The 13,728-nt window shown below is 44.9% G+C and overlaps 1 pseudogene; it reads left to right on the top strand.

The window, feature by feature from the left end:
* Positions 1-11,180: 11,180 nt before the first annotated feature.
* LOC116462707 (pre-rRNA-processing protein TSR1 homolog) lies at positions 11,181-13,209 on the top strand (annotated as a pseudogene).
* The last annotated feature ends 519 nt before the right edge of the window (positions 13,210-13,728 follow it).

Genomic DNA, 13,728 nt, shown 5'->3' with positions numbered 1-13,728 from the left:
AACAGAATATTAAAACAAATGTCTGAGGTAAAATGAAACACCCCCCACTAACTCTACCATGTTAAATGAAGTGACACCTCTACAATGGCCAGCACCATGACTGCATGCAGCAATGCCCACTAGAGATCAGCTTCTGCCTCGCCCCTTCTCCTTCTTCCCTTCCCTGATTCTCCCCTGCCCCTGCCCTCACATCCACCTCTATCCACACCAAACCTCTTGTTAATCAGCCAGTACCATTCTTAGTGATGCAGAATCTCCTGTTATGGATTGAACGTTTGGGTTCCGCAAAAAGTCGTATGTTGAAGCCCTAACCCCTGGTGTGATGGTATTTCACATGGAGCCTTTGGGAGGCCATTTGGTTGAGATGAGATCATGAGTATGAAATTCTCATGATGAGATTAATGTCCTTATAAGAAGAGAAAGAGATGGGAGCTCACTCCCTCTCTGCCATGTGGGAACACAGCAAGGAGGTGGCTATAGAAGGAGGCTATCTGCAAGCCAGGAAGAGAGCCCTTGCCAAAATCCAACCACGCTGGCACCCTGATCTCAGATTTCCACTCTTTGGAGCTGTGAGAAAAACATGTCTATTATCTAAGCCACTGCATTCATGGCCTTTTGTTATGGCAGCTGAGCTAAGACACCCTCAAACTTCCTGCAAAAACAAAACCCTTAACTCCAAAATGCAGGAAAATGTACCTTTGATAAAATTTTCCTGAGCCACAAAGATTAGCAATATGTGTCTCCTTTAATGAATTAAACCAGACTATCTAAAACTCACATATCCCAGAACACCAGGATCTCTGTAAACTTATGATCTGAGAGGTCGAGACCCTCACCCACACAGACTGCCTAGGCACAGGGTACCAATATTTCTCAAAATGCTGCTCCTTGACCACCTTTACCAGAAATTACTCAGAGTGGCTGTTATAAAAATCACACATCTGTTACTGTATACCTGTATACTGTATACTTGTTACATTTAAAGCGACTGTCAGGATCCTAGAAGTCTGTATTTTACCAAGCTCCATAAGGGCATTCTTATGAACAGTAGTATATGAAAACCACTGACAGATATACTGGTCACTACCACCCCCATTGAAACCACCTTTGCAAAATTATGATGGTAAGAGAAATCTGACACAGCTGACTCCATCTTGCTTCTAACCTCTAGGCTGTCCTTTTTCATTCCTGGGCATAGGCCAAGCTAACTTTGGAAGGAATTTAGTTTATGGTTTACCTTAAAGCAAGGATGACAATAGCCGTTCCCAAAACTACCCACTTCTTGTTGGGAACAGAAACTGCCTGTGTAAAACTAAAGGAAGGCCACAAGATTAGAATTATGGGAGGGGCCTGAACTCTGCTAAAAGTGGGCATAGTGAAACAATAACCAGCCATTGCAAGAGGTCACAAGATTTGTAACTTCCCTAATTGCCCCTATAGATAACATCACTAGAGTATTACCTAAGATGGGTCTTTTGATATTTTTTTTTCAGACCTTTGCATTCTGGTGACCAGCTGACTCTACATGAACTGGTGACTCATGACTCAACCCGTCCTGAGGCCTCCACCCAGAAGCTGACTCAGTGCAAGAGGACCATTTTCCGCACCTCTCTGATTTCATCCCCAACCAATCAGCATTTTCCATTCCCTACCCCTCTTCCTGCCAAACTATCTCTGAAAGACCCTAGCCTCTGATCTTTTAGGGAAGCTGTTCTGAGTAATAGACTCCCATCCTTCTGGCTTGGCTAGGTCTGCATTTATTAAGCTCTTTCTCTACTCCAACAGCACTGTCTCAGTGAATAGGCTCTATCTGTACAGCAGGCAAGAAGAACTAATTGGGCAATTACGCTATCCCTTCCTGAATATCCTACTACAAACTGGGACACAGACAGCCATAGAGAACTTTCTCTAAACCTTTGCACTGAAAACATGGTCTGTGCAGTGCAGCACTGCATCACTAGGGACCTTGTTAGAAATGTAGAATTTCAGGCCCTAGCCCAGACCTCCTGCCTCACAGTGCATTTTTCCATTACAGTTTGAAAGCAGTTTTCTTCTCCTGGGAACCTAGGCTGCCTCCAAGAGTCTAGTGAACACTTTCAGGGTCTGCCAAGATGTTCCTACTGTCAGAATTTCAAAATCAAGTTAAAACTGAGAGAAAAACCAAGGTGAGTGTAGAGTGATTCCCTTTGGTGCCTGCTTTCAAACGAGAAGCTAACAATGAACAGTTAGAAGGAAAGTAATGTTTTCATGGCCAGGGTCACAAGCCTTCTCATTAAACCTCTTAGATGCCTGTTTTACCTTCATGGTAGAGACTGCAAGTCCCTTCTAACCAAACTCCTCTGCTTTCTTCATAATAGAATCCCTCGTATTTCACTAGCGCTTAATGTCCGAAATAGAGACCACATTACTAGCCTTCCCTAAAAGTAGGATGTCTATGTATAAGTTTTAGCCAATGCTATAAAAGCAAAGTGCTTCTTGCAACTTCTAGGAAGTGTCCTTGTAAGAATAGAATATAGCTGGGCATGGTGGCTCACACCTATAATCCCAGCACTTTGGGAGGCCAAGACAGGCAGATTGCTTGAGCTCAGGAGTTCGAGACCAGCCTAGGCAACATGTTGAAACCCATCGCTACTAAAAATACGAAAATTAGCCAGGCATGGTGGCACATGCCTGCAGTCCCAGCTACTCGGGAGGCTGAGGTGGGAGGTCACCTGAGCCCAGGAGCGGTGAAGACTGCAGTGAGTTGTGATTATGGCACAGCACTCCAGCCTGGGAAGCAGAGCAAGGCCCTGTCTCAGAAAAGAAAAAAAGAAATATAGCTTTCTTTCCTCCTTGCTAGAATGTAGACATGATGGCTGAAGCTCAAGCAACCACCTTGGACCATGAGATAGAGAAGCCACAAGGTGAAAAAGGTGGCTCCTGATAATGTCATGAACAGGATACTTTCCTCTGAACTTCTTCAATTTCTATTTTGTTTATGCCATTTTATTCGGGGTTTGCCTTCATTCTCAGCTAAACCAATCCCTAACTAATATGTATCCCTTTTATACCATAACATGGTTCAGGCAACATCAGCTGCGTGATGCTTGTGTCCTCAAAAAGACTGAGCATCTTGACCAAAAGAAAGGGTTCCATCATTCCGGTAGATTTAGTATAATTCTAGGTGGCTGTGTCTCTCACAAAGTAGTAAATGAAAAGGCACGCAGGAAAGGGGTAAGGAGCAGATTTTACGGTGGTTCATGCCTGTAATCCCAGCACTTTGGGAGGCCAAGGCGGGTGGATCACCTGAGGTCAGGAGTTTAAGACCAGCCTGGCCAACATGGTGAAACACCATCTCTACTAAAAATACAAAAAATTAGCTGGGCGTGGTGATGCATGCCTATTATCCCAGCTACTTAGGAGGCTGAGGCAGGAAAATCACTTGAACCTGGGAGGCGGAGGTTGCAGTGAGCCGAGATTGCACCATTGCACTCCAGCCTGGGCAACAAGAGTGAAACTCTGTCTCAAAAAAAAAAAAAAAAAAAAAAAAGATCTACCCTATTCTTCTACATAGTACACAGGGCCATGTTTAGCCTTTCTGTTGCCATAGATACTCCAGAAAGAACTTCATTAACCCTCTTGAAGCTCTTACCAAGATTTCTTTCTGCTTGCAGCTGGGAATTCTAACCTATTTTCACTTATTGCAATTCAGACACGTCTCTCTTCATCATCTTCAAGTGGAAAAAGAAGTATAGGAATTGTCTGCTACAAACAACATTTCAATATAAAATCCTCTGTTCATCCATTACGCAAACTCTTATTTCAGGTCATACTATGTGCAAGTCACTGTGGTAGGCTTGGGGTAAAGTGACATCTTTCTGAAAGCTGTTTTTGATTATTGTTTTGTCTCTAAAAGCCAAAGCCCTGACTCCAGGCAACAGGCCAATTATTCCAAAGCCAGGGTTTGTACCTTGACCTTAAAAACATTACTCAGGGATTAGACCCTTCTGCAAATCAGAAAAATGTGATTGTTGGGTTTAGGGTTTTGGGATACATAATTACCCCTCTTCTGTTGCCCCTCAAACTCCTAAATGACTTCATGACACTCTTATAAATTACCCTTCTTTAATAATTCAGGACAAATTCTCCAAATGGATCTATTCATATTCTCTCTCTCTCCTCCCAAGATACGAATACACAATAAAGAACTTAGTGCATTTCCTGGCTCATTGTAGATCTTCAATAAATTTTACCCTAATCCGACTTCCTTCAGTTTTATGCTTTATTTTCTGTATTCTCTCTTGCACCTTACCATTTAAGAAATATTTTAAGAGTAGGAATTATTACTTTTTTGTTACTTTTTGTAATTTTTTGTTACTTTTTCTATTTGATTTCCTAATATTACTGCAAATTACCAATTATACACATTGATCTTCAGGAGGTTTGTCCAGAAAGCACCATAATTCAAAATACGAGGCAATCCTTATATGATGAACATTTATCATTGCTATATGTTCCTATGGTTACATTTAAATGTGGATGCGCCTCTTCTGAAACTGTTGCAAGAAATCACTTCAACTAAGTCAGACCATGAAGCCATGAATATCTGCACCAGAAGCAACTGGAAGGCTGGCCAGCCTCCCTGGGATTGTGGTTTAGGTTAAAAAGGAGAAATCCAACTGACACCCTGTTAATGGGGTGTGAAACTGGGATGCTTGTGCTAACTAGGAGTCAACCTCCTTCCCAGACCCAAGCAAATGGAGCTGCCTTTTACACAGCTTGCCTCACCAATTCCCTGGCAGCTAATGAAATATTTTTATTTAAAAGGGCTTTTACAGAGCCAATAGATGTGGTTGCTGTCAAGCATCCACAGGATAATAGGAAATAGCAGTTAAGTAAGTGGGGCACCCTGCGTTCAGGGAATCCAAAATTATTCCCCAGGGCCAGGCCCATCTCCTGCTTTCTGGGTGGACTGGCTTGGAGTAGATCAGCTCTTACACCTGAAACTTGACCCCCCTACTTTACAGCCTGGGGCAGCTAGGCACATAAGCTACTAACACAAGAAGTCTCCATTAAAATCCTGAAGATAGAATTTCAGTGCATGTCCCCATAACTAAAAGGAACAAATGGGGTGATTTTCTGAAGGCAACCCTTTGTATACACAATTTAGACACACTTAACAGCATGTTCATTTATGAGAAATTCTCTTACTCGTTCCCTTTTTACAGTTCTGAAGTTACATGCATAAAAAGAAACAGAGGTTTTTCCATTCATCTGGTCTGATGTATTAGTTTTTTCTTATTCATTCTCACAACATCCTGTTGGGCCTACGCTGCTAAGAAAGTCTCTTACATATTTGGGGTGTGTGGGGAGGGGGCAGGACACTGGAAAGGGAGGATGTAGAGAAGCTTGTGATGAATTTTAACAGGAAATGTCTTTAACAAATGAAACCTCTCTTCCCTTGCCTAGTTCTGAAATGCCTCTGGCTTGAAAATTCCCCATATGCTCGTTATTTATGTACACCACGCAAAGTCTAAACAAAGAGCTCCATTCTTGATCCCCCTACACAGCCTGGAGCAGCTAGGAAATTTTCCACCAGAGAGATATAGGGGGATCCGGAGCAGAACCACACCAAGGGTCACTGTACAAACCGTTACTGGCAAAAGCCAAATATAAGGCCATAGGAACAATGTGAAGTAGATCCACCTGCCAGGGAAAAGTTTGTTTATTTCCAGTAAGTCCAAACCTTCAAGTTGGTGCCTGTATTCGTTTGCGATGGCTGTTGTAACAAAGTACCACAAAGTGGTGGGTTAAAACAGCAGGCATTCCTTGTTTCACAGTTCTGGAGTTCTGGAGGTTAGAAGGCGGTGAGGAAGAATTTGTTCTCTCTCCTAGCTTCTGGTGGTGTGTTGGCAATCCTTCGTATCTCTTGACTTGTAGAAGCATCACCCTGATCTCTGCCTTCATCTACATGTGGCATTCTCCCTGTGTGCATGTGTCTGCATCCAAATTTCCCCGCCACACTCGCCTTTATTTTTTTTTTATTTTTTTTTTTTGAGACGGAGTCTTGCTCTGTGACCCAGGTTGGAGTGCAGTGGTGCAATCTCGGCTCACTGCAAGCTCTACTTCCCAGGTTCACGCCATTCTCCTGCCTCAGCCTCCAGAGTAGCTGGGATTACAGGCGCCTGCCACCACATCCAGCTAATTTTTTTTGTATTTTTTAGTAGAGACAGGGTTTCACTTTGTTAGCCAGGCTGGTCTCGATCTTCTGACCTCGTGGTCTGCCCACCTCAGCCTCCCAAAGTGCTGGGATTACAGTCGTGAGCTACCACGCCTGGTCCAAATTCCCTCTTTTTTTAAGGATACCAGTCACTGCAGATGAGGGCCTGCCTTAAAGACTTCATCTTAACTAACAACATCTGCAAAAATCCTATTTCCAAATAAGGTTACATTCACTGCTGCTAAGGGTTAGGACTTCAACACATAAACTGTAGGGGACACAACTCAACCTATAACAGTGTCCAACATGAAACATCCTGACAACAAAACTGACAACCCTCCCGGGGCAGCCAGTGGGAGGGTCACAGATTGGCCTTTGCAAAAAAAAAAAAAAAGAAATGGCCAGGCACAGTGGCTCACACCTGTAATCCCAGCACTTTGGGAGACTGAGGCAGGTGGATCACCTGAGGTCAGGAGTTCAAAACCAGCCTGTCCAACATGGTGAAACCCCGTCTCTACTAAAAATACAAAAATTAGCCGGGCATGGTGATGCATGCCTGTAGTCCCAGCTGCTCGGGAGGCTGAGGCAGGAGAATTGCTTGAAACCAGGAGACAGAGGTTGCAATGAGCCGAGATGGCGCCACTTCACTCCAGCCTGCTGGGCAATAGAGCTAGACTCCATCTCAAAAAATTTAAAAAAAAAAAGTGGCCCTCCTGGGCTTCAAAGGGAAGGTTTCTGAGCTGCAGAAATTCTCAAGGAAGAGCTAACTCCTGAAAGATTCTCTTTGAGAATGAGGAATGAGATCATTCAAGACAGAGTGGCCCTGCCTGAGCCCTCTGGTTCTTCATTTCCTGCTTTTCTTTCAGCAAACAGCTGGGCAAAAATCTTGCTAAATCTGATGACAGCAGCGGGACTGCTCTGCCTTTGCTTTCCCTACTCAGAACCGACCTTTTTTGTTGCTTCCCCTTAGACATTAATGGAAGGAGAGAAGTAAGAGATGGAGCCTTAGTCGCCAGCCTTCAACCACCAGTCTTAATTCAACTTTGCTCCCCCTTGAAATATTTTCTTCCTATTTCCCTTCTCCCTCTCTCTCTTCTGCCCCAAAAACCAAGAATATCATCCATGGGAAATTTTAAGGAAAACAGTAAAGTGAAAAAGTGAAACTTCTTTTTTATGGCTGCATAGTCCTTTGCAGGGACATGAATGAAGCTGGAAACCATCATTCTCAGCAAACTATCGCAAGGACAAAAAAACAAACACCGCATGTTCTCACTCATAGGTGGGAATTGAACAATGAGAACACATGGACACAGGAAGGGAAACAACACACACCGGGGCCTGTTGTGGGGTGGGGGGAGGGGAGAAGGACAGCATTAGGAGATATACCTAATGCTAAATGACGAGTTAATGGGTGCACACACCAACATGGCACATGTATACCTATGTAACTAACCTGCATGTTGTGCACATGTACCCTAAAACTTAAAGTATAATAAATAAATAAAAAGAAAAAGTGAAACTTCTGCAGTCAGCAACATGTTTGACATCCCCGAGTCCTCTCTCTCTCTTGGATTCCAAAGCCCATGAGCCCCTGCCTGTGGTGGCCAGTACTGGCATTCTTTAATTCTGGTTTTGATTGAACTTTCTCAGGCCTCAAGAGAGCAGGCAAGAGTTGCTGTGTAGAATTGTTTTCCAACCATTTGTTTGTGTGTTGGTTGTGTATTATTTGCTCCCTTCAAAGTATCTGTGCCATCCCTCTGCTACACAGTGGAAAAGGAGGTTCCAGGGAGAGCAGGTGGATGAGCCACTGCCAGGGCTAAGACAGGTGCTGGTCTTTTCCTTCCTCAGCCATGCCCAATTCAGCTTTCATCATTGAATCGGGCTGTTGGTTTGGTCTCTCCCATCATTACTGCCCCTAAAGACAGTCCTGGCCTGCAGCTTATACCTGCTCCTGATTCTGCCCCTCCTGTGCCATTTTAACCACACCCTTAGTCCAGACTGTCACCTCCTGACTGAATCGCTGTTATCACCTCCATGTCAGAGGGATTGCTGGTTTATTCTGTGGTGTCCCAGCCCCCTGCTCTGGTAAAACTTCTATTTTACCCAACTTACAGTTAGCACCTACCCAACGAATAAGAAGTTAGATGATCAGTCAGTGCCAAGTTTATGAAAACCATCTGACACTTTTTCCAGGCCATCATATACCTTCAGCATGTGCAGGCCCTGGGAGGGTGGAATGCTTTGCAATAGCAGTTAAAAATCAGCCCTGGAGACATTGAGGGCTGTTTGGTAAATGCATGTTCGTTTTTAGGATACCTGTTCCCTGTTATGATTTAGCTCCAGACTCCAAAGTCTGTTTAGTTGCAGTCTAATGTGTGAATTTAGAGATTTCAGCTTAAGATGGCAGGTGTTATTTTTATTTATTTACCAAATATAGTATTCACCATTCACCTAAACTGCTCTATGTGCTTTACAAATATTAAATCACTTAAGTCAGCACAACGGTATGAAGTGGGTACAAGCATTATCATTCTTATTTTAAAGGTGAAGAACAGGACACACAAAAAGTTTTAGTAACTTGCTGGTGAGAGGTGACAACGTGCTGGCAGTCCTCACAGCCCTCGCTTGCTCTCGGCACTTCCTCTGCCTGGGCTCCCACTTTGGTGGCACTTGAGGAGCCCTTCAGCCCACCGCTGCACTGTGGGAGCCCCTTTCTGGGCTGGCCAAGGCAGGAGCCGGCTCCCTCAGCTTGCAGGGAGTGTGGAGGGAGAGGCACGAGCGGGAACCGGGGCTGCGCACGGCGCTTGCGGGCCGGCTGGAGTTCCAGATGGGCGTGGGCTTGGCGGCCCCCCCACTCAGAGCAGCCGGCCGGCCTTGTTGGCCCCGGGCAGTGAGGGGATTAGCACCCAGGCCAGCGGCTGCGGAGGGTGTACTGGGTCCCCCAGCAGTGCCAGCCCACGGTGCTATGCTCGATTTCTCACCGGACCTTGGCTGCCTTCCTGAGGGGCAGGGCTCGGGACCTGCAGCCCGCCATGCCTGAGCCTCCCACCCCCTCCATGGGCTCCTGTGTGGCCGGAGCCTCCCCGACGAGCGCCACCCCCTGCTCCACCGTACCCAGTTCCATCCACCACCCAAGGGCTGCGGAGTGTGAGTGCACGGCGCGGGACTGGCAGGCAGCTCCACCTGCGGCCCCGGTGCAGGATCCACTGGGTGAAGGCAGCTGGGCTCCTGAGTCTGGTGGAGATGTGGAGAACCTTTATGTCTAGCTCAGGGATTGTAAACACACCAATCAGCACTCTGTATCTAGCTCAAGGTTTGCAGACATACCAATCAGCACCCTGTGTCTAGCTCAGGGTTTGTGAGTGCACCAATCAACACTCTGTGTCTGGCTGCTCTGGTGGGGCCTTGGAGAACCTTTGTGTCCATACTCTGTATCTAACTGATCTGATGGGGACGTAGAGAACCTTTATGTCTAGCTCAGGGATTGTAAACGCACCAATCAGCGCCTGTCAAAACAGACCACTGGGCTCTACCAATCAGCAGGACGTGGGTGGGGGCCAGATAAGAGAATAAAAGCAGGCTGCCCGAGCCAGCAGCGGCAACCCGCTCGGGTCCCATTCCACACTGTGGAAGCTTTGTTCTTTCGCTCTTTGCAATAAATCTTGCTACTGCTCACTCTTTGGGTCCACACTGCTTTTATGAGCTGTAACACTCACCGCGAAGGTCTGCAGCTTCACTCCTGAAGCCAGCGAGACCACGAGCCCACCGGGAGGAACGAACAACTCCAGACGTGCCGCCTTAAAAGCTGTAACACTCTCTGCGAAGGTCTGCAGCTTCACTCCTGAGCCAGCGAGACCACGAACCCACCAGAAGGAAGAAACTCCAAACACATCCAAACATCAGAAGGAACAAACTCCAGACGCGCCACCTTAAGAGCTGTAACACTCACCGCGAGGGTCCGCGGCTTCATTCTTGAAGTCAGTGAGACCAAGAACCCACCAATTCCGGACACACTGGGATTCAAACTTTGCTAGTCTAATCTAGAGTCTGAACTGTTAACCACTGCACTGAGGACGAACTATAACTCTACTATGTCAATGGAACAAAAAACGAGAGGAAATTAAGTTGCAGCTGAAAGGTGAACCACCTGGATGAAAACTCACTTGTTTCCCTTTGAGGCATTTACGGCACTTAAACATAACCTTTCTCTAGCTCAACTGGGCTGGCCAGAGATTAGACAAAACAGCAAATTTTGGCACTGAGGGATAGTTATAGTTATCAAAAAGGGATGCATCCACTCGATTAGTGGTACTCGAGATAGTACCGGATCTCTGGGCTAGACTATATTTCCTCTTACTACTAAGAATCTTCATTCTTTCCCTGGTCTTCTGTAGATGGGAATTCTAATATGGCAAACACACACACAAAAAAAAAGCTTGTACAATTTTTATTAAAGAGTATTATTTTAACTATGGGAAGAAAAATAATATCCAAATCTTCCACATTTTATTCTTTAATTTGTAATTATTTTATTGTATATATTCATGGAGTACAATGTTTTCCAATCATTTGTTTGTGTGTTGGTTCTGTATTATTTGTTCCCTTCAGAGTATCTGTGCCATCCTTCTGCTATACAGTGGAAAAGGAGGCAATGTGATGTTTTGATCTATGCATATGTTATAGAAAGATACAATCAAACTAGTTAACGTATGCATTGCCTCACTATCATTTTTTTGTGATGAGAACATTAAAACTCTATTTTAGCAATTTTGAAATATGCAATACATTATTGGCCAGCCGTGGTAGCTCACGTCTGTAATCCCAGCACTTTGGGAGGCCAAGGTGGGAGGATCACTTGAGTCCAGGAGTTCAAGACCAGCCTGGACAACATAATGTGACCCCGACTTTACAAAAAAAAAAAAGATTAAAGAATAAAATGAAATAAATACAATGGGCTGACTCTGTACACGTGAGCTGTGGCATGGCAGCCCACCACTCCAGCCCACTCAAGACACAGCATAAAGCTCATAAAAGTGGGTGGCATCGGGGTCGGGGATCTGCACAGCAGGATGGCAAGGGCCGTCTAGCACTGAAAACCCTCCGCAAGAAGGTGAGAAAAGAACTCAGCAGAGTAGACCAGAGGCATCCCGCCAGCCAGCTCCAAAAGCAGAAGGAGGAGGCGGTTCTGGCAGAGAAGAGACAGCTGGGTAGCAGGATGGCTCTCCTCGTTAGCACTAGCTGTCCAGGGATTATCTGGCCTCCCACTGAAGAAACAAACAGATGCCAGAAAGAAGCTAAGTAAAGCAGTGGAGAGGCACTTTCTGGATGACAAACTCCTCTTGTTAGACACTCAACAGGAGGCAGGGATGCTGCTTAGGTAGTTGGCTAACCAGAAGCAACGGCATCTTGCTTTTCGAGATCAGCAGGCCTACCTATTTGCCCATGCTGCTGATTTTGTTCCTAGTGAAAAGAATAATTTGGTGGACACCTTGGAAATTTCAGGCTATGTTCATGGGCAGACTCTGAATGTAAATAGGTTGCTGCATATCATTGGATGTGGTGATTTCCAGATGAAACACATAGATGACCCCATGGACCCTTTCCCTTTAAATCCTACAGTAATTAAATCCCAAAAGGACACAGACATGGCAATAGAGATTTGTGCTATGGATATTGTCGATGATATGGAAGAAGACCTTAAAGTCCTAATGAAGGCAGATCCTGCTAGACAGGAATCCTGACAAACAGAGGTTATCCCAGATCCAATGCAGGGGGAGCAAACCTGGCCCAGTGAGGAGGAGTTGAGTGAGACAAAGGATTTCTTGAAGGGAGATTCTAAGGTGGTAAAGAATATGATGATATAGAACATGAAGATTTTATGAAGGAGGAATCTCAGCATGAAAGTGTGAAGATGAAGAAGAGGAGGAATGTGAAACTATGACTACAAGGGAGTCTGTGCATGATGATCTCTCTGATGAGAAAGTGGATGAAGAAGATGAGGCAAAAATGTTGGAAAGATATAAACAAGAAAGACTGGAAGAGATGTTTCCAGATGAAGTGGACACCCCCCGTGATGTAGCTGCCAGAATTCAATTTCAGAAATACAAAGACCTGAAGAGCTTCCAGACATCTCCATGGGATCCTAAGGAAAAATATTCCTCAAGATCATGCTTGAATATTTCAGTTTCAGAACTTTACTAGTACTAGGAAAAGCATCTTTAAAGAGATTGAAGAAAAGGAGGTTGAAGGAGCTGATGTTGGCTAGTATGTCACACTTCATGTCTCTAACGTCCCTGTCTCAGTGGTTGAGTGATTCAGGCAAGGAGCGCCCTTGATTGCATTTTCTTCACTACCTCATGAACAGAAGATGTCAGTATTGAATATGGTGGTGAGGCGTGACCCTGGCAGCACTGAATCTGCGAAAGCCAAGGAGGAGCTCATATTCCACTGTAGATCCAGGCACTTTCGAGCCTCAGCTTTATTCTCTCAGCATGCTGCTGCAGACAAACATAAATTTCAGAGATTCCTGACTGCTGATATAGCCCTGGCAGTGACAGTATATGCACCAACCACTTTTCCTCCTTCATCTTTGCTGCTTTTCAAGCAGGAAAGCAATGGAATGCACAATCTCATTGCTACAGGCCATCTTTTGTTGGTGGATCCAAACAGAATGGTCATCAAGAGAGTTGTCCTGAGTGATCATCCTTTCAAAATTTGTACTAAGATGGCAGTGGTATGTTACATGTTCTTCAATAGAGAGGATGTGCAGTGGTTTAAACCGGTGGAACTGAGAACAAAGGAGCTGCAGAGGACACATCCAGGAGCCTTTAGGTACCCATGGCCACATGAAGTGCTGCTTTAACGGGATGCTAAAATCTAAGAACATGGAACTGATGAACTTCTACAAACGAGTTTTCCCCAAATGGACTTATGATCCAAGTGTGCCAGAATCAGCACCTTGGGTAAACAGTGAGATTTATTCAACAGTGCCTCAGGTGGGCATGGAGTAATGGATTTAAAGAGATTCTGTCTTACTCAGGCCAATCAGCACTCCAGGGATGGGAGTCACAAGTTGTGACTGGGCAACTTGTCAGTCAGCTTGTCAGTCTGCTGCGCCATTTTGCAAGACTTTTTTTAGCCTTGACAAAATGTCTCAGTTAAGTATGGAAGTTTTTCTACTACTTAATCCAAAAAGCTATTAAATCTTACTGAAATAAAAATAAATGCATAAATACAATGCATTATTAACTGTGGTCACCATGCTGTACAATAGATCACTAAAAGATATTCCTCCAGTGTCGGTGAAACTGTGTACCCTTTGACCACATTTCCTTTCAACTTAGTCACTGACTTGCTGATGTTTGGCTTTGACAGAAATGAGTTTCCAGAATGCGTTTCCATTCCTCCCTCAGAGCAGGGAGGGCAGTTAGGCTTGCTTCTTTCACTTTTAAGTTGATTCTTTCCTCTGAGGGACGGAGTCTGTCATCCTTACATTCATCATCCACTGGGCTAGCACTCCAAAGTCACCC

Source organism: Hylobates moloch, unplaced genomic scaffold, assembly GCF_009828535.3.
Source record: "Hylobates moloch isolate HMO894 unplaced genomic scaffold, HMol_V3 SCAFFOLD_23, whole genome shotgun sequence".
NCBI lineage: Eukaryota > Metazoa > Chordata > Mammalia > Primates > Hylobatidae > Hylobates > Hylobates moloch.
This window is presented reverse-complemented; position numbering and strand designations above follow the sequence as displayed.